We start from the raw sequence: 20,127 nt of genomic DNA on the forward strand, positions 1-20,127 counted from the left end.
CTCATCCACTTTAATTTCCTATAATTTATCGTTTCTTTATTTCATTTATTAAGCACAAGTAATTTCCCGTATTTTGTCCTTGGTGTCAGTGTTTGTTGGCTTCTTATGATTAACTAATAAAAATCGGGCCCCTCGGTTAACCCCCTTTCTTCTCGTTTATTACATAACGAGAGTCTTGAATCCGGCAACAATGACGCCTTCAGGTAGCATATGTGGGTTTATTGAGCAGTTGCCTTCACCCAAAAAGATCACGTTCTCCTTACGCCTGCGGCAACAAGGACATTCCACGCCCGCCGCCAAGGTCTGTGAGTGGTGGCGTTGGCTAACACTCCCAGGTTTCTACTATAGGACACATAAACACCCAAGAAAGAGGATGGGAAAACGGCGGCGTGTAGCTCAATTGGTGGAGTATCGCACGCGAAATGTGAAGGTTGTTACTTCGGTTCCCACCTGCGGCAAGTTGTATATTCATCCACTTTAATTTCCATTAATTTATCGTTTCTTTCTTTCATTTATTAAGCACAAGTGATTTCCCCTATGTTGCCCTTGGTGTCAGTGTTTGTTGGCTTCTTATGATATGACTAGTAAAAATTGGGCCGCTCGGTTAACCCCCTTTCTTCTCGTTTATTACATAACGAGGGTCTCGAATCCGGCAACAGTGATGCCTTCAGGTAGCATATGTGGGTTTATTGACCAGTTGCCTCCACCCAAAAAGATCACGTTCTCGTGACGCCTGCGGCAACAAGGACGTTCCACGTCCGCCGCCAAGTTCTGTGAGTGGTGGCGTTGGCTAACACTCCCAGGTTTCTACTATAGGACACATAAATACCCAAGAAAGTGGATGGGAAAACGGCGGCGCGGTAGCTCAATTGGTAGAGCATCGCACGCGAAATGCGAAGGTTGTGGGTTCGGTTCCCAGCTGCGGCAAGTTGTTTACTCATCCACTTTATTTTCCATTAATTTATCGTTTCTTTATTTCATTTATTAGGCACAAGTAATTTCCCCTATGTTGTCCTTGGTGTCAGTGTTTGTTGGCTTCTTGTGATATGATTAATAAAAATGGGGCCCCTCGCTTAACCCCCTTTCTGCTCGTTTATTACATAACGAGGGTCTCGAATCCGGCAACAGTGATGCCTTCAGGTAGCATATGTGGGTTTATTGACGAGTTGCCTTCACCCAAAAAGATCACGTTCACTTGACGCCTGCGGGAACAAGGACGTTCCACGTCCGCCGCCAAGTTCTGTGAGTGGTGGCGCTGGCTAACACTCCCAGGTTTCTACTATAGGACACATAAATACCCAAGAAAGTGGATGGGAAACGGCGGCACGGTAGCTCAATTGGTCGAGCATCGCACGCGAAATGCGAAGATTGTGGGCTCGGTTCCCACCTGCGGCAAGTTGTTTTCTCATCCACTTTAATTTCCATTAATTTATCGTTTCTTTATTTCATTTATTAAGCACAAGTAATTTCCCGTATTTTGTCCTTGGTGTCAGTGTTTGTTGGCTTCTTATGATATGACTAGTAAAAATCGCGCAGCTCGGATAGCCCCCTTTCTTCTCATTTATTACATGACGATGGTCTCGAATCCGGAAACATTGATGCCTTCAGGTAGCATATGTGGGTTTATTGAGCAGTTGCCTTCACCCAAAAAGATCACGTTCTCGTGACGCCTGCGGCAACAAGGACGTTCCACGTCCACCGCCAAGGTTTGTGTGTGGTGGCGCTGGCTAACACTCCCAGGTTTCTACTATAGGACACATAAATACCCAAGAAAGTGGATGGGAAAACGGCGGCGTGGCAGCTCAATTGGTAGAGTATCGCACGCGAAATGCGAAGGTTGTGGGTTCGGTTCCAACCTGCGGCAAGTTGTTTTTTCATCCACTTTAATTTCCATTATTTATCGTTTCTTTCTTTCATTTATTAAGCACAAGTGATTTCCCCTATGTTGTCCTTGGTGTCAGTGTTTGTTGGCTTCTTATGATATGACTAGTAAAAATCGGGCCGCTCGGTTAACCCCCTTTCTTCTCGTTTATTACATAACGAGGGTCTCGAATCCGGCAACAGTGATGCCTTCAGGTAGCATATGTGGGTTTATTGACCAGTTGCCTCCACCCAAAAAGATCACGTTCTCGTGACGCCTGCGGCAACAAGGACGTTCCACGTCCGCCGCCACGTTCTGTGAGTGGTGGAGCTGGCTAATACTCCCAGGTTTCTAGTATAGGACACATAAATACCCAAGAAAGTGGATGGGAAAACGGCGGCGCGGTAGCTCAATTGGTAGAGCTTCGCACGCGAAATGCGAAGGTTGCGGGTTCGGTTCCCACCTGCGGCAAGTTGTTTATTCATCCACTTTATTTTCCATTATTTTTCGTTTCTTTATTTCATTTATTAAGCACAAGTAATTTCCCCTATGTTGTCCTTGGTGTCAGTGTTTGTTGGCTTCTTGTGATATGATTAATAAAAATCGGGCCCCTCGGTTAACCCCCTTTCTTCTCCTTTATTACGTAACGAGGGTCTCGAATGCGGCAACATTGATGCCTTCAGGTAGCATATGTGGGTTTATTGACCAGTTGCCTTCACCCAAAAAGATCACGTTCTCGTTACGCCTGCGGCAACAAGGACATTCCACGTCCGCCGCCAAGGTCTGTGAGTGGTGGCGTTGGCTAACACTCCCAGGTTTCTACTATTGCACACATAAATACCCAAGAAAGTGGATGGGAAAACGGCGGCGCGGTAGCTCAATTGGTAGAGCATTGCACGCGAAATGCGAAGGTTGTGGGTTCCGTTCCCACCTGCGGCAAGTTGTTTATTCATCCACTTTAATTTCCAAAAATTTATCGTTTCTTTATTTCATATATTAAGCACAAGTAATTTCCCCTATGTTGTCCTTGGTGTCAGTGTTTGTTGGCTTCTTGTGATATGATTAATAAAAATCGGGCCCCTCGGTTAACAACCTTTCTTCTCCTTTATTACGCAACGAGGGTCTCGAATGCGGCAACATTGATGCCTTCAGGTAGCATATGTGGATTTATTGACCAGTTGCCTTCACCCAAAAAGATCACGTTCTCCTTACGCCTGCGGCAACAAGGACATTCCACGTCCGCCGCCAAGGTCTGTGAGTAGTGGCGTTGGCTAACACTCCCAGGTTTCTACTATAGGACACATAAACACCCAAGAAAGAGGATGGGAAAACGGCGGCGTGTAGCTCAATTGGTGGAGTATCGCACGCGAAATGTGAAGGTTGTTGCTTCGGTTCCCTCCTGCGGCAAGTTGTATTTTCATCCACTTTAATTTCCATTAATTTATCGTTTCTTTCTTTCATTTATTAAGCACAAGTGATTTCCCCTATGTTGTCCTTGGTGTCAGTGTTTGTTGGCTTCTTATGATATGACTAGTAAAAATCGGGCCGCTCGGTTAACCCCCTTTCTTATCGTTTGTTACATAACGAGGGTCTCGAGTCCGGCAACATTGATGCTTTCAGGTAGCATATGTGGGTTTATTGACGAGTTGCCTTCACCCAAAAAGATCACGTTCACGTGACGCCTGCGGGAACAAGGACGTTCCACGTCCGCCGCCAAGTTCTGTGAGTGGTGGCGCTGGCTAACACTCCCAGGTTTCTACTATAGGACACATAAATACCCAAGAAAGTGGATGGGAAACGGCGGCGCGGTAGCTCAATTGGTCGAGCATCGCACGCGAAATGCGAAGATTGTGGGCTTGGTTCCCACCTGCGGCAAGTTGTTTTCTCATCCACTTTAATTTCCATTAATTTATCGTTTCTTTATTTCATTTATTAAGCACAAGTAATTTCCCGTATTTTGTCCTTGGTGTCAGTGTTTGTTGGCTTCTTATGATTAACTAATAAAAATCGGGCCCCTCGGTTAACCCCCTTTCTTCTCGTTTATTACATAACGAGAGTCTTGAATCCGGCAACAATGACGCCTTCAGGTAGCATATGTGGGTTTATTGAGCAGTTGCCTTCACCCAAAAAGATCACGTTCCCCTTACGCCTGCGGCAACAAGGACATTCCACGCCCGCCGCCAAGGTCTGTGAGTGGTGGCGTTGGCTAACACTCCCAGGTTTCTACTATTGGACACATAAACACCCAAGAAAGAGGATGGGAAAACGGCGGCGTGTAGCTCAATTGGTGGAGTATCGCACGCGAAATGTGAAGGTTGTTACTTCGGTTCCCACCTGCGGCAAGTTGTATATTCATCCACTTTAATTTCCATTAATTTATCGTTTCTTTCTTTCATTTATTAAGCACAAGTGATTTCCCCTATGTTGTCCTTGGTGTCAGTGTTTGTTGGCTTCTTATGATATGACTAGTAAAAATCGGGCCGCTCGGTTAACCCCCTTTCTTCTCGTTTATTACATAACGAGGGTCTCGAATCCGGCAACAGTGATGCCTTCAGGTAGCATATGTGGGTTTATTGAGCAGTTGCCTTCACCCAAAAAGATCACGTTCTCCTTACGCCTGCGGCAACAAGGACATTCCACGCCCGCCGCCAAGGTCTGTGAGTGGTGGCGTTGGCTAACACTCCCAGGTTTCTACTATAGGACACATAAACACCCAAGAAAGAGGATGGGAAAACGGCGGCGTGTAGCTCAATTGGTGGAGTATCGCACGCGAAATGTGAAGGTTGTTACTTCGGTTCCCACCTGCGGCAAGTTGTATATTCATCCACTTTAATTTCCATTAAATTATCGTTTCTTTCTTTCATTTATTAAGCACAAGTGATTTCCCCTATGTTGTCCTTGGTGTCAGTGTTTGTTGGCTTCTTATGATATGACTAGTAAAAATCGGGCCGCTCGGTTAACCCCCTTTCTTCTCGTTTATTACATAACGAGGGTCTCGAATCCGGCAACAGTGATGCCTTCAGGTAGCATATGTGGGTTTATTGACCAGTTGCCTCCACCCAAAAAGATCACGTTCTCGTGACGCCTGCGGCAACAAGGACGTTCCACGTCCGCCGCCAAGTTCTGTGAGTGGTGGCGTTGGCTAACACTCCCAGGTTTCTACTATAGGACACATAAATACCCAAGAAAGTGGATGGGAAAACGGCGGCGCGGTAGCTCAATTGGTAGAGCATCGCACGCGAAATGCGAAGGTTGTGGGTTCGGTTCCCAGCTGCGGCAAGTTGTTTACTCATCCACTTTATTTTCCATTAATTTATCGTTTCTTTATTTCATTTATTAGGCACAAGTAATTTCCCCTATGTTGTCCTTGGTGTCAGTGTTTGTTGGCTTCTTGTGATATGATTAATAAAAATGGGGCCCCTCGCTTAACCCCCTTTCTGCTCGTTTATTACATAACGAGGGTCTCGAATCCGGCAACAGTGATGCCTTCAGGTAGCATATGTGGGTTTATTGACGAGTTGCCTTCACCCAAAAAGATCACGTTCACTTGACGCCTGCGGGAGCAAGGACGTTCCACGTCCGCCGCCAAGTTCTGTGAGTGGTGGCGCTGGCTAACACTCCCAGGTTTCTACTATAGGACACATAAATACCCAAGAAAGTGGATGGGAAACGGCGGCACGGTAGCTCAATTGGTCGAGCATCGCACGCGAAATGCGAAGATTGTGGGCTCGGTTCCCACCTGCGGCAAGTTGTTTTCTCATCCACTTTAATTTCCATTAATTTATCGTTTCTTTATTTCATTTATTAAGCACAAGTAATTTCCCGTATTTTGTCCTTGGTGTCAGTGTTTGTTGGCTTCTTATGATATGACTAGTAAAAATCGCGCCGCTCGGATAGCCCCCTTTCTTCTCATTTATTACATGACGATGGTCTCGAATCCGGAAACATTGATGCCTTCAGGTAGCATATGTGGGTTTATTGAGCAGTTGCCTTCACCCAAAAAGATCGCGTTCTCGTGACGCCTGCGGCAACAAGGACGTTCCACGTCCACCGCCAAGGTTTGTGTGTGGTGGCGCTGGCTAACACTCCCAGGTTTCTACTATAGGACACATAAATACCCAAGAAAGTGGATGGGAAAACGGCGGCGTGGCAGCTCAATTGGTAGAGTATCGCACGCGAAATGCGAAGGTTGTGGGTTCGGTTCCAACCTGCGGCAAGTTGTTTTTTCATCCACTTTAATTTCCATTATTTATCGTTTCTTTCTTTCATTTATTAAGCACAAGTGATTTCCCCTATGTTGTCCTTGGTGTCAGTGTTTGTTGGCTTCTTATGATATGACTAGTAAAAATCGGGCCGCTCGGTTAACCCCCTTTCTTCTCGTTTATTACATAACGAGGGTCTCGAATCCGGCAACAGTGATGCCTTCAGGTAGCATATGTGGGTTTATTGACCAGTTGCCTCCACCCAAAAAGATCACGTTCTCGTGACGCCTGCGGCAACAAGGACGTTCCACGTCCGCCGCCACGTTCTGTGAGTGGTGGAGCTGGCTAATACTCCCAGGTTTCTAGTATAGGACACATAAATACCCAAGAAAGTGGATGGGAAAACGGCGGCGCGGTAGCTCAATTGGTAGAGCTTCGCACGCGAAATGCGAAGGTTGCGGGTTCGGTTCCCACCTGCGGCAAGTTGTTTATTCATCCACTTTATTTTCCATTATTTTTCGTTTCTTTATTTCATTTATTAAGCACAAGTAATTTCCCCTATGTTGTCCTTGGTGTCAGTGTTTGTTGGCTTCTTGTGATATGATTAATAAAAATCGGGCCCCTCGGTTAACCCCCTTTCTTCTCCTTTATTACGTAACGAGGGTCTCGAATGCGGCAACATTGATGCCTTCAGGTAGCATATGTGGGTTTATTGACCAGTTGCCTTCACCCAAAAAGATCACGTTCTCGTTACGCCTGCGGCAACAAGGAGATTCCACGTCCGCCGCCAAGGTCTGTGAGTGGTGGCGTTGGCTAACACTCCCAGGTTTCTACTATTGCACACATAAATACCCAAGAAAGTGGATGGGAAAACGGCGGCGCGGTAGCTCAATTGGTAGAGCATTGCACGCGAAATGCGAAGGTTGTGGGTTCCGTTCCCACCTGCGGCAAGTTGTTTATTCATCCACTTTAATTTCCAAAAATTTATCGTTTCTTTATTTCATATATTAAGCACAAGTAATTTCCCCTATGTTGTCCTTGGTGTCAGTGTTTGTTGGCTTCTTGTGATATGATTAATAAAAATCGGGCCCCTCGTTTAACAACCTTTCTTCTCCTTTATTACGCAACGAGGGTCTCGAATGCGGCAACATTGATGCCTTCAGGTAGCATATGTGGATTTATTGACCAGTTGCCTTCACCCAAAAAGATCACGTTCTCCTTACGCCTGCGGCAACAAGGACATTCCACGTCCGCCGCCAAGGTCTGTGAGTAGTGGCGTTGGCTAACACTCCCAGGTTTCTACTATAGGACACATAAACACCCAAGAAAGAGGATGGGAAAACGGCGGCGTGTAGCTCAATTGGTGGAGTATCGCACGCGAAATGTGAAGGTTGTTGCTTCGGTTCCCACCTGCGGCAAGTTGTATTTTCATCCACTTTAATTTCCATTAATTTATCGTTTCTTTCTTTCATTTATTAAGCACAAGTGATTTCCCCTATGTTGTCCTTGGTGTCAGTGTTTGTTGGCTTCTTATGATATGACTAGTAAAAATCGGGCCGCTCGGTTAACCCCCTTTCTTATCGTTTGTTACATAACGAGGGTCTCGAGTCCGGCAACATTGATGCTTTCAGGTAGCATATGTGGGTTTATTGACGAGTTGCCTTCACCCAAAAAGATCACGTTCACGTGACGCCTGCGGGAACAAGGACGTTCCACGTCCGCCGCCAAGTTCTGTGAGTGGTGGCGCTGGCTAACACTCCCAGGTTTCTACTATAGGACACATAAATACCCAAGAAAGTGGATGGGAAACGGCGGCGCGGTAGCTCAATTGGTCGAGCATCGCACGCGAAATGCGAAGATTGTGGGCTTGGTTCCCACCTGCGGCAAGTTGTTTTCTCATCCACTTTAATTTCCATTATTTTTCGTTTCTTTATTTCATTTATTAAGCACAAGTAATTTCCCGTATTTTGTCCTTGGTGTCAGTGTTTGTTGGCTTCTTATGATTAACTAATAAAAATCGGGCCCCTCGGTTAACCCCCTTTCTTCTCGTTTATTACATAACGAGAGTCTTGAATCCGGCAACAATGACGCCTTCAGGTAGCATATGTGGGTTTATTGAGCAGTTGCCTTCACCCAAAAAGATCACGTTCTCCTTACGCCTGCGGCAACAAGGACATTCCACGCCCGCCGCCAAGGTCTGTGAGTGGTGGCGTTGGCTAACACTCCCAGGTTTCTACTATAGGACACATAAACACCCAAGAAAGAGGATGGGAAAACGGCGGCGTGTAGCTCAATTGGTGGAGTATCGCACGCGAAATGTGAAGGTTGTTACTTCGGTTCCCACCTGCGGCAAGTTGTATATTCATCCACTTTAATTTCCATTAATTTATCGTTTCTTTCTTTCATTTATTAAGCACAAGTGATTTCCCCTATGTTGTCCTTGGTGTCAGTGTTTGTTGGCTTCTTATGATATGACTAGTAAAAATCGGGCCGCTCGGTTAACCCCCTTTCTTCTCGTTTATTACATAACGAGGGTCTCGAATCCGGCAACAGTGATGCCTTCAGGTAGCATATGTGGGTTTATTGACCAGTTGCCTCCACCCAAAAAGATCACGTTCTCGTGACGCCTGCGGCAACAAGGACGTTCCACGTCCGCCGCCAAGTTCTGTGAGTGGTGGCGTTGGCTAACACTCCCAGGTTTCTACTATAGGACACATAAATACCCAAGAAAGTGGATGGGAAAACGGCGGCGCGGTAGCTCAATTGGAAGAGCATCGCACGCGAAATGCGAAGGTTGTGGGTTCGGTTCCCAGCTGCGGCAAGTTGTTTACTCATCCACTTTATTTTCCATTAATTTATCGTTTCTTTATTTCATTTATTAGGCACAAGTAATTTCCCCTATGTTGTCCTTGGTGTCAGTGTTTGTTGGCTTCTTGTGATATGATTAATAAAAATCGGGCCCCTCGCTTAACCCCCTTTCTGCTCGTTTATTACATAACGAGGGTCTCGAATCCGGCAACAGTGATGCCTTCAGGTAGCATATGCGGGTTTATTGACCAGTTGCCGTCACCCGAAAAGATCACGTTCTCGTGACGCCTGCGGCAACAAGGACGTTCCACGCACGCCGCCAAGGTCTGTAAGTGGTGGCGCTGGCTAACACTCCCAAGTTTCTAGTATAGGACACATAAATACCCAAGAAAGTGGATGGGAATACGGCGGCGCGGTAGCTCAATTGGTAGAGCATCGCACGCGAAATGCGAAGGTTGTGGGTTCGCTTCCCACCGGCGGCAAGTTGTTTTTTCATCCACTTTAGTTTCCATATTTTATCGCTTCTTCATTTCATTTATTAAGCACAAATAATTTCCCCTATGTTGTCCTTGGTGTCAGTGTTTGTTGGCTTCTTGTGATATGATTAATAAAAATCGGGCCCCTCGCTTAACCCCCTTTCTGCTCGTTTATTACATAACGAGGGTCTCGAATCCGGCAACAGTGATGCCTTCAGGTAGCATATGTGGGTTTATTGACCAGTTGCCTCCACCCAAAAAGATCACGTTCTCGGGACGCCTGCGGGAACAAGGACGTTCCACGTCCGCCGCCAAGTTCTGTGAGTGGCGGCGCTGGCTAACACTCCCAGGTTTCTACTATAGGACAGATAAATACCCAAGAAAGTGGATGGGAAACGGCAGCGCGGTAGCTCAATTGGTCGAGCATCGCACGCGAAATGCGAAGATTGTGGGCTGGGTTCCCACATGCGGCAAGTTGTTTTCTCATCCACTTTATATTTCCATTGATTTATCGTTTCTTTATTTCATTTATTAAGCACAAGTAATTTCCCGTATTTTGTCCTTGGTGTCAGTGTTTGTTGGCTTCTTATGATATGACTAGTAAAAATCGGGCCGCTCGGATAGCCCCCTTTCTTCTCATTAATTACATGACGATGGTCTCGAATCCGGCAACATTGATGCCTTCAGGTAGCATATGTGGGTTTATTGAGCAGTTGCCTTCCCCCAAAAACATCACGTTCTCGTGACGCCTGCGGCAACAAGGACGTTCCACGTCCACCGCCAAGGTTTGTGTGTGGTGGCGCTGGCTAACACTCCCAGGTTTCTACTATAGGACACATAAATACCCAAGAAAGTGGATGGGAAAACGGCGGCGTGGCAGCTCAATTGGTAAAGTATCGCACGCGAAATGCGAAGGTTGTGGGTTCGGTTCCAACCTGCGGCAAGTTGTTTTTTCATCCACTTTAATTTCCTTTAATTTATCGTTTCTTTATTTCATTTATTAGGCACAAGTAATTTCCCCCATGTTGTCCTTGGTGTCAGTGTTTGTTGGCTTCTTATGATTAACTAATAAAAATCGGGCCCCTCGGTTAACCCCCTTTCTTCTCGTTTATTACATAACGAGAGTCTCGAATCCGGCAACAATGACGCCTTCAGGTAGCATATGTGGGTTTATTGAGCAGTTGCCTTCACCCAAAAAGATCACGTTCTCGTGACGCCTGCGGCAACAAGGACGTTCCACGTCCGCCGCCAAGTTCTGTGAGTGGTGGCGCTGGCTAACACTCCCAGGTTTCTACTATTGGACACATAAATACCCAAGAAAGTGGATAGGATAACGGCGGCGTGGTTGCTCAATTGGTAGAGCATCGCACGCGAAATGCGAAGGTTGTGGGTTCGGTTCCCACCTGCGGCAAGGTGTTTATTCATCCACTTTAATTTCCATTAATTTATCGTTTCTTTATTTCATTTATTAGGCACAAGTAATTTCCCCTATGTTGTCCTTGGTGTCAGTGTTTGTTGGCTTCTTATGATGTGACAGATAAAAATCGGCCCCTCGGTGAACCCCCTTTCTTCTCGTTTATTACATAACAAGAGTCTCGAATGCGGCAACATTGATGCCTTCAGGTAGCATATGTGGGTTTATTGACCAGTTGCCTTCACCCAGAAAGATCACGTTCACGTGACGCCGGCGGCAACAAGGACGTTCCACGTCCGCCGCCAAGTTCTGTGAGAGGTGGTGCTGGCTAACACTCCCAGGTTTCTGCTATAGGACACATAAATACCCAAGAAAGTGGATGGGAAAACGGCGGCCCGGTAGCTCAATTGGAAGAGCATCGCACGCGAAATGCGAAGGTTGTGGGTTCGGTTCCCACCTGCAGCAAGTTGTTTATTCATCCACTCTATTTTCCATTATTTATCGTTTCTTTATTTCATTTATTAGGCGCAAGTAATTTCCCCTATGTTGTCCTTGGTGTCAGTGTTTGTTGGCTTCTTATGATATGACTAGTAAAAATGGGGCCGGTCGGTTAACCCCCTTTCTTCTCGTTTATTACGTAACGAGGATCTTGAATCCGGCAACATTGATGCCTTCAGGTAGCATATGTGGGTTTATTGAGCAGTTGCCTTCACCCAAAAAGATCACGTTCTCGTGACGCCTGCGGCAACAAGGACGTTCCACGTCCGCCGCCAAGTTCTGTGAGTGGTGGCGCTGGCTAACACTCCCAGGTTTCTACTATAGGAGACATAAATACCCAAAAAATTGGATGGGAAACGGCAGCGCGGTAGCTAAATTGGTAGAGCATCGCACGCGAAATGCGAAGGTTGTGGGTACGGTTCCCACCTGCAGCAAGTTGTTTATTCATCCACTTTATTTTCCATTATTTATCGTTTCTTTATTTCATTTATTAAGCACAAGTAAATTCCCCTATGTTGTCCTTGGTGTCAGTGTTTGTTGGCTTCTTATGATATGACTAGTAAAAATCGGGCCGCTCGGTTAACCCCCTTTCTTCTCGTTTATTACATAACGAGGGTCTCGAATGCGGCAACATTGATGCCTTCAGGTAACATATGTGGGTTTATTGAGCAGTTGCCTACACCCAAAAAGATCACGTTCTCGTGACGCCTGCGGCAACAAGGACGTTCCACGTCCACCGCCAAGGTTTGTGTGTGGTGGCGCTGGCTAACACTCCCAGGTTTCTACTATAGGACACATAAATACCTAAGAAAGTGGATGGGAAAACGGCGGCGTGGCAGCTCAATTGGTAAAGTATCGCACGCGAAATGCGAAGGTTGTGGGTTCGGTTCCAACCTGCGGCAAGTTGTTTTTTCATCCACTTTAATTTCCATTAATTTATCGTTTCTTTATTTCATTTATTAGGCACAAGTAATTTCCCCCATGTTGTCCTTGGTGTCAGTGTTTGTTGGCTTCTTATGATTAACTAATAAAAATCGGGCCCCTCGGTTAACCCCCTTTCTTCTCGTTTATTACATAACGAGAGTCTCGAATCCGGCAACAATGACTCCTTCAGGTAGCATATGGGGGTTTATTGAGCAGTTGCCTTCACCCAAAAAGATCACGTTCTCGTGACGCCTGCGGCAACAAGGACGTTCCACGTCCGCCGCCAAGTTCTGTGAGTGGTGGCGCTGGCTAACACTCCCAGGTTTCTACTATTGGACACATAAATACCCAAGAAAGTGGATAGGATAACGGCGGCGTCGTTGCTCAATTGGTAGAGCATCGCACGCGAAATGCGAAGGTTTTGGGTTCGGTTTCCACCTCCGGCAAGTTGTTTATTCATCCACTTTATTTTCCGTTAATTTATCGTTTCTTTTTTTCATTTATTAACCACAAGTGATCCCCTATGGTGTCCTTGGTGTCAGTGTTTGTTGGCTTCTTATGATATGACTAGTAAAAATTGGGCCGCTCGGTTAACCCCCTTTCTTCTCGTTTATTACATAACGAGGGTCTCGAATCCGGCAACAATGACGCCTTCAGGTAGCATATGTGGGTTTATTGAGGAGTTGCCTTCACCATAAAAGATCACGTTCTCGTGACGCCTGCGGCAACAAGGACGTTCCACGTCCGCCGCCAAGTTCTGTGAGTGGTGGCGCTGGCTAACACTCCCAGGTTTCTACTATTGGACACATAAATACCCAAGAAAGTGGATAGGATAACGGCGGCGCGGTAGCTCAATTGGTAGAGCATCGCACGCGAAATGCGGAGGTTGTGGGTTCGGTTCCCACCTGCGGCAAGGTGTTTATTCATCCACTTTAATTTCCATTAATTTATCGTTTCTTTATTTCATTTATTAGGCACAAGTAATTTCCCCTATGTTGTCCTTGGTGTCAGTGTTTGTTGGCTTCTTATGATGTGACAGATAAAAATCGGCCCCTCGGTTAACCCCCTTTCTTCTCGTTTATTACATAACGAGAGTCTCGAATGCGGCAACATTGATGCCTTCAGGTAGCATATGTGGGTTTATTGACCAGTTGCCTTCACCCAGAAAGATCACGTTCACGTGACGCCGGCGGCAACAAGGACGTTCCACGTCCGCCGCCAAGTTCTGTGAGTGGTGGTGCTGGCTAACACTCCCAGGTTTCTGCTATAAGACACATAAATACCCAAGAAAGTGGATGGGAAAACGGCGGCCCGGTAGCTCAATTGGAAGAGCATCGCACGCGAAATGCGAAGGTTGTGGGTTCGGTTCCCACCTGCAGCAAGTTGTTTATTCATCCACTCTATTTTCCATTATTTATCGTTTCTTTTTTTCATTTATTAACCACAAGTGATTTCCCCTATGGTGTCCTTGGTGTCAGTGTTTGTTGGCTTCTTATGATATGACTAGTAAAAATCGGGCCGCTCGGTTAACCCCCTTTCTTCTCGTTTATTACATAACGAGGGTCTCGAATCCGGCAACATTGATGCCTTCAGGTAGCATATGTGGGTTTATTGAGCAGTTGCCTTCACCAAAAAGATCACGTTCTCATAACGCCTGCGGCAACAAGGACGTTCCACGTCCGCCGCCAAGTTCTGTGAGTGGTGGCGCTGGCTAACACTCCCAGGTTTCTACTATAGGAGACATAAATACCCAAAAAATTGGATGGGAAACGGCAGCGCGGTAGCTAAATTGGTAGAGCATCGCACGCGAAATGCGAAGGTTGTGGGTACGGTTCCCTCCTGCAGCAAGTTGTTTATTCATCCACTTTATTTTCCATTATTTATCGTTTCTTTATTTCATTTATTAAGCACAAGTAAATTCCCCTATGTTGTCCTTGGTGTCAGTGTTTGTTGGCTTCTTATGATATGACTAGTAAAAATCGGGCCGCTCGGTTAACCCCCTTTCTTCTCGTTTATTACATAACGAGGGTCTCGAATCCGGCAACATTGATGCCTTCAGGTAGCATATGTGGGTTTATTGAGCAGTTGCCTACACCCAAAAAGATCACGTTCTCGTGACGCCTGCGGCAACAAGGACGTTCCACGTCCGCCGCCAAGTTCTGTGAGTGGTGGCGCTGGCTAACACTCCCAGGTTTCTCCTATAGGACACATAAATACCCAAGAATGTGGATGGGAAAACGGCGGCGCGGTTGCTCAATAGGTAGAGCATCGCGCGCGAAATGCGAAGGTTTTGGTTTCGGTTTCCACCTGCGGCAAGTTGTTTATTCATGCACTTTATTTTCCGTTATTTATCGTTTCTTTTTTTCATTTATTAACCACAAGTGATTTCCCCTATGGTGTCCTTGGTGTCAGTGTTTGTTGGCTTCTTATGATATGACTAGTAAAAATCGGGCCGCTCGGTTAACCCCCTTTCTTCTCGTTTATTACATAACGAGGGTCTCGAATCCGGCAACAATGACGCCTTCAGGTAGCATCTGTGGGATTATTGAGCAGTTGCCTTCACCCAAAAAGATCACGTTCTCGTGACGCCTGCGGCAACAACGACGTTCCACGTCCGCCGCCAAGTTCTGTGAGTGGTGGTGCTGGCTAACACTCCCAGGTTTCTACTATTGGACACATAAATACCCAAGAAAGTGGATAGGAAAACGGCGGCGCGGTAGCTCAATTGGTAGAGAATCGCACGCGAAATGCGAAGGTTGTGGGTTCGGTTCCCACCTGCGGCAAGTTGTTTATTCACCCACTTTAATTTCCATTAATTTTTCGTTTCTTTATTTCATTTATTAGGCACAAGTAATTTCCCCTATGTTGCCCTTGGTGTCAGTGTTTGTTGGCTTCTTATGATGTGACTAATAAAAATCGGGCCCCTCGGTTAACCCCCTTTCTTCTCGTTTATTACATAACGAGGGTCTCGAATCCGGCAACATTGATGCCTTCAGGTAGCATATGTGGGTTTATTGAGCAGTTGCCTTCACCAAAAAAGATCACGTTCTCATCACGCCTGCGGCAACAAGGACGTTCCACGTCCGCCGCCAAGTTCTGTGAGTGGTGGCGCTGGCTAACACTCCCAGGTTTCTACTATTGCACACATAAATACCCAAGAAAGTGGATGGGAAAACGGCGGCGCGGTAGCTCAATTGGTAGAGCATCGCACGCGAAATGCGAAGGTTGTGGGTTCGGTTCCCCCCTGCGGCAAGTTGTTTTTTCATCCACTATATTTTCCATTATTTATCGTTTCTTTATTTCATTTATTAAGCACAAGTAATTTCCCCTATGTTGTCCTTGGTGTCAGTGTTTGTTGGCTTCTTATGATGTGACAGATAAAAATCGGCCCCTCGGTTAACCCCCTTTCTTCTCGTTTATTACATAACGAGGGTCTCGAATCCGGCAACAATGACGCCTTCAGGTAGCATCTGTGGGATTATTGAGCAGTTGCCTTCACCGAAAAAGATCACGTTCTCGTGACGCCTGCGGCAACAACGACGTTCCACGTCCGCCGCCAAGTTCTGTGAGTGGTGGTGCTGGCTAACACTCCCAGGTTTCTACTATTGGACACATAAATACCCAAGAAAGTGGATAGGAAAACGGCGGCGCGGTAGCTCAATTGGTAGAGAATCGCACGCGAAATGCGAAGGTTGTGGGTTCGGTTCCCACCTGCGGCAAGTTGTTTATTCACCCACTTTAATTTCCATTAATTTTTCGTTTCTTTATTTCATTTATTAGGCACAAGTAATTTCCCCTATGTTGTCCTTGGTGTCAGTGTTTGTTGGCTTCTTATGATGTGACTAATAAAAATCGGGCCCCTCGGTTAACCCCCTTTCTTCTCGTTTATTACATAACGAGGGTCTCGAATCCGGCAACATTGATGCCTTCAGGTAGCACATGTGGGTTTATTGAGCAGTTGCCTTCACCAAAAAAGATCACGTTCTCATCACGCCTGCGGCAACAAGGACGTTCCACGTCCGCCGCCAAGTTCTGTGAGTGGTGGCGCTGGCTAACACTCCCAGGTTTCTACTATTGCACACATAAATACCCAAGAAAGTGGATGGGAAAACGGCGGCGCGGTAGCTCAATTGGTAGAGCATCGCACGCGAAATGCGAAGGTTGTGGGTTCGGTTCCCACCTGCGGCAAGTTGTTTTTTCATCCACTATATTTTCCATTAATTTATCGTTTCTTTATTTCATTTATTAAGCACAAGTAATTTCCCCTATGTTGTCCTTGGTGCCAGTGTTTGTTGGCTTCTTGTGATATGATTAATAAAAATCGGGCCCCTCGGTTAACAACCTTTCTTCTCCTTTATTACGTAACGAGGGTCTCGAATGCGGGAACATTGATGCCTTCAGGTAGCATATGTGGGTTTATTGACCAGTTGCCCTCACCCAAAAAGATCACGTTCTCGTTACGCCTGCGGCAGCAAGGACATTCCACGTCCGCTGCCAAGGTCTGTGAGTGGTGGCGTTGGCTGACACTCCCAGGTTTCTACTATAGGAGACATAAATACCCAAAAAATTGGATGGGAAACGGCAGCGCGGTAGCTAAATTCGTAGAGCATCGCACGCGAAATGCGAAGGTTGTGGGTTCGCTTCCCACCGACGGCAAGTTGTTTTTTCATCCACTTTAGTTTCCATAATTTATCGCTTCTTCCTTTCATTTATTAAGCACAAATAATTTCCCCTATGTTGTCCTTCGTGTCAGTGTTTGTTGGCTTCTTATGATATGATTAATAAAAATGAGGCCCCTCGGTTAACCCCCTTTCTTCTCGTTTATTACAAAACAAGGGGCTCGAATCCGGCAACATTGATGCCTTCAGGTAGCATATGTGGGTTTATTGACCAGTTGCCGTCACCCGAAAAGATCACGTTCTCGTGAAGCCTGCGGCAACAAGGACGTTCCACGCACGCCGCCAAGGTCTGTAAGTGATGGCGCTGGCTAACACTCCCAGGTTTCTCCTATAGGACACATAAATACCCAAGAAAGTGCATGGGAAAACGGCGGCGCGGTTGCTCAATTGGTAGAGCATCGCGCGTGAAATGCGAAGGTTTTGGCTTCGGTTTCCACCTGCGGCAGGTTGTTTATTCATGCACTTTATTTTCCGTTAATTTATCGTTTCTTTTTTTCATTTATTAACCACAAGTGATTTCCCCTATGGTGTCCTTGGTGTCAGTGTTTGTTGGCTTCTTATGATATGACTAGTAAAAATCGGGCCGCTCGGTTAACCCCCTTTCTTCTCGTTTATTACATAACGAGGGTCTCGAATCCGGCAACAATGACGCCTTCATGTAGCATCTGTGGGATTATTGAGCAGTTGCCTTCACCCAAAAAGATCACGTTCTCGTGACGCCTGCGGCAACAACGACGTTCCACGTCCGCCGCCAAGTTCTGTGAGTGGTGGTGCTGGCTAACACTCCCAGGTTTCTACTATTGGACACATAAATACCCAAGAAAGTGGATAGGAAAACGGCGGCGCGGTAGCTCAATTGGTAGAGAATCGCACGCGAAATGCGAAGGTTGTGGGTTCGGTTCCCACCTGCGGCAAGTTGTTTATTCACCCACTTTAATTTCCATTAATTTTTCGTTTCTTTATTTCATTTATTAGGCACAAGTAATTTCCCCTATGTTGTCCTTGGTGTCAGTGTTTGTTGGCTTCTTATGATGTGACTAATAAAAATCGGGCCCCTCGGTTAACCCCCTTTCTTCTCGTTTATTACATAACGAGGGTCTCGAATCCGGCAACATTGATGCCTTCAGGTAGCATATGTGGGTTTATTGAGCTGTTGCCTTCACCAAAAAAGATCACGTTCTCATCACGCCTGCGGCAACAAGGACGTTCCACGTCCGCCGCCAAGTTCTGTGAGTGGTGGCGCTGGCTAACACTCCCAGGTTTCTACTATTGCACACATAAATACCCAAGAAAGTGGATGGGAAAACGGCGGCGCGGTAGCTCAATTGGTAGAGCATCGCACGCGGAATGCGAAGGTTGTGGGTTCGGTTCCCACCTGCGGCTAGTTGTTTTTTCATCCACTATATTTTCCATTAATTTATCGTTTCTTTATTTCATTTATTAAGCACAAGTAATTTCCCCTATGTTGTCCTTGGTGCCAGTGTTTGTTGGCTTCTTGTGATATGATTAATAAAAATCGGGCCCCTCGGTTAACAACCTTTCTTCTCCTTTATTACGTAACGAGGGTCTCGAATGCGGCAACATTGATGCCTTCAGGTAGCATATGTGGGTTTATTGACCAGTTGCCCTCACCCAAAAAGATCACGTTCTCGTTACGCCTGCGGCAACAAGGACATTCCACGTCCGCTGCCAAGGTCTGTGAGTGGTGGCGTTGGCTGACACTCCCAGGTTTCTACTTTAGGACACATAAACACCCAAGAAAGAGGATGGGAAAACGGCGGCGTGTAGCTCAATTGGTGGAGTATCGCACGCGAAATGTGAAGGTTGTTGGTTCGGTTCCCACCTGCGGCAAGTTGTATTTTAATCCACTTTAATTTCCAATAATTTATCGTTTCTTTTTTTCATTTATTAAGCACAAGTGATTTCCCCTATGTTGTCCTTGGTGTCAGTGTTTGTTGGCTTCTTATGATATGACTAGTAAAAATCGGGCCGCTCGGTTAACCCCCTTTCTTCTCGTTTATTACATAACGAGGGTCTCGAATCCGGCAACAGTGATACCTTCAGGTAGCATACGTGGGTTTATTGACCAGTTGCCGTCACCCGAAAAGATCACGTTCTCGTGACGCCTGCGGCAACATGGACGTTCCACGCACGCCGCCAAGGTCTGTAAGTGGTGGCGCTGGCTAACACTCCCAAGTTTCTAGTATAGGACACATAAATACCCACGAAAGTGGATGGGAATACGGCGGCCCGGTAGCTCAATTGGTAGAGCATCGCACGCGAAATGCGAAGGTTGTGGGTTCGCTTCCCACCGGCGGCAAGTTGTTTTTTCATCCACTTTAGTTTCCATAATTTATCGCTTCTTCATTTCATTTATTAAGCACAAATAATTTCCCCTATGTTGTCCTTCGTGTCAGTGTTTGTTGGCTTCTTATGATATGATTGATAAAAATGAGGCCCCTCGGTTAACCCCCTTTCTTCTCGTTTATTACAAAACAAGGGGCTCGAATCCGGCAACATTGATGCCTTCAGGTAGCAAATGTGCGTTTATTGACCAGTTGCCGTCACCCGAAAAGATCACGTTCTCGTGAAGCCTGCGGCAACAAGGACGTTCCACGCACGCCGCCAAGGTCTGTAAGTGATGGCGCTGGCTAACACTCCCATGTTTCTACCATAGGACACATAAATACCCAAGAAAGTGGATGGGAAAACGGCGGCGCGGTAGCTCAATTGGTAGAGCATCGCACGCGAAATGCGAAGGTTGTGGGTTCGCTTCCCACCGGCGGCAAGTTGTTTTTTCATCCACTTTAGTTTCCATAATTTATCGCTTCTTCATTTCATTTATTAAGCACAAATAATTTCCCCTATGTTGTCCTTCGTGTCAGTGTTTGTTGGCTTCTTATGATATGATTAATAAAAATGAGGCCCCTCGGTTAACCCCCTTTCTTCTCGTTTATTACAAAACAAGGGGCTCGAATCCGGCAACATTGATGCCTTCAGGTAGCATATGTGGGTTTATTGACCAGTTGCCGTCACCCAAAAAGATCACGTTCTCGTTACGCCTGCGGCAACAAGGACATTCCACGTCCGCCGCCAAGGTCTGTGAGTGGTGGCGTTGGCTAACACTCCCAGGTTTCTACTATTGCACACATAAATACCCAAGAAAGTGGATGGGAAAACGGCGGCGCGGTAGCTCAATTGGTCGAGCATCGCACGCGAAATGCGAAGATTGTGGGCTCGGTTCCCACCTGCGGCAAGTTGTTTT

At 46.4% G+C, this 20,127-nt stretch overlaps 1 non-coding gene across 1 annotated transcript; it reads left to right on the forward strand.

Annotated features, from left to right (window-relative positions):
• Window positions 1–18,172: 18,172 nt before the first annotated feature.
• On the forward strand, window positions 18,173–18,245 carry TRNAP-CGG (transfer RNA proline (anticodon CGG)). The gene has a single exon. It is a non-coding gene; the product is annotated as a tRNA-Pro (tRNA).
• The last annotated feature ends 1,882 nt before the right edge of the window (window positions 18,246–20,127 follow it).

This window comes from Dermacentor andersoni, chromosome 7, assembly GCF_023375885.2.
Source record: "Dermacentor andersoni chromosome 7, qqDerAnde1_hic_scaffold, whole genome shotgun sequence".
Taxonomy (NCBI): Eukaryota; Metazoa; Arthropoda; class Arachnida; order Ixodida; family Ixodidae; genus Dermacentor; species Dermacentor andersoni.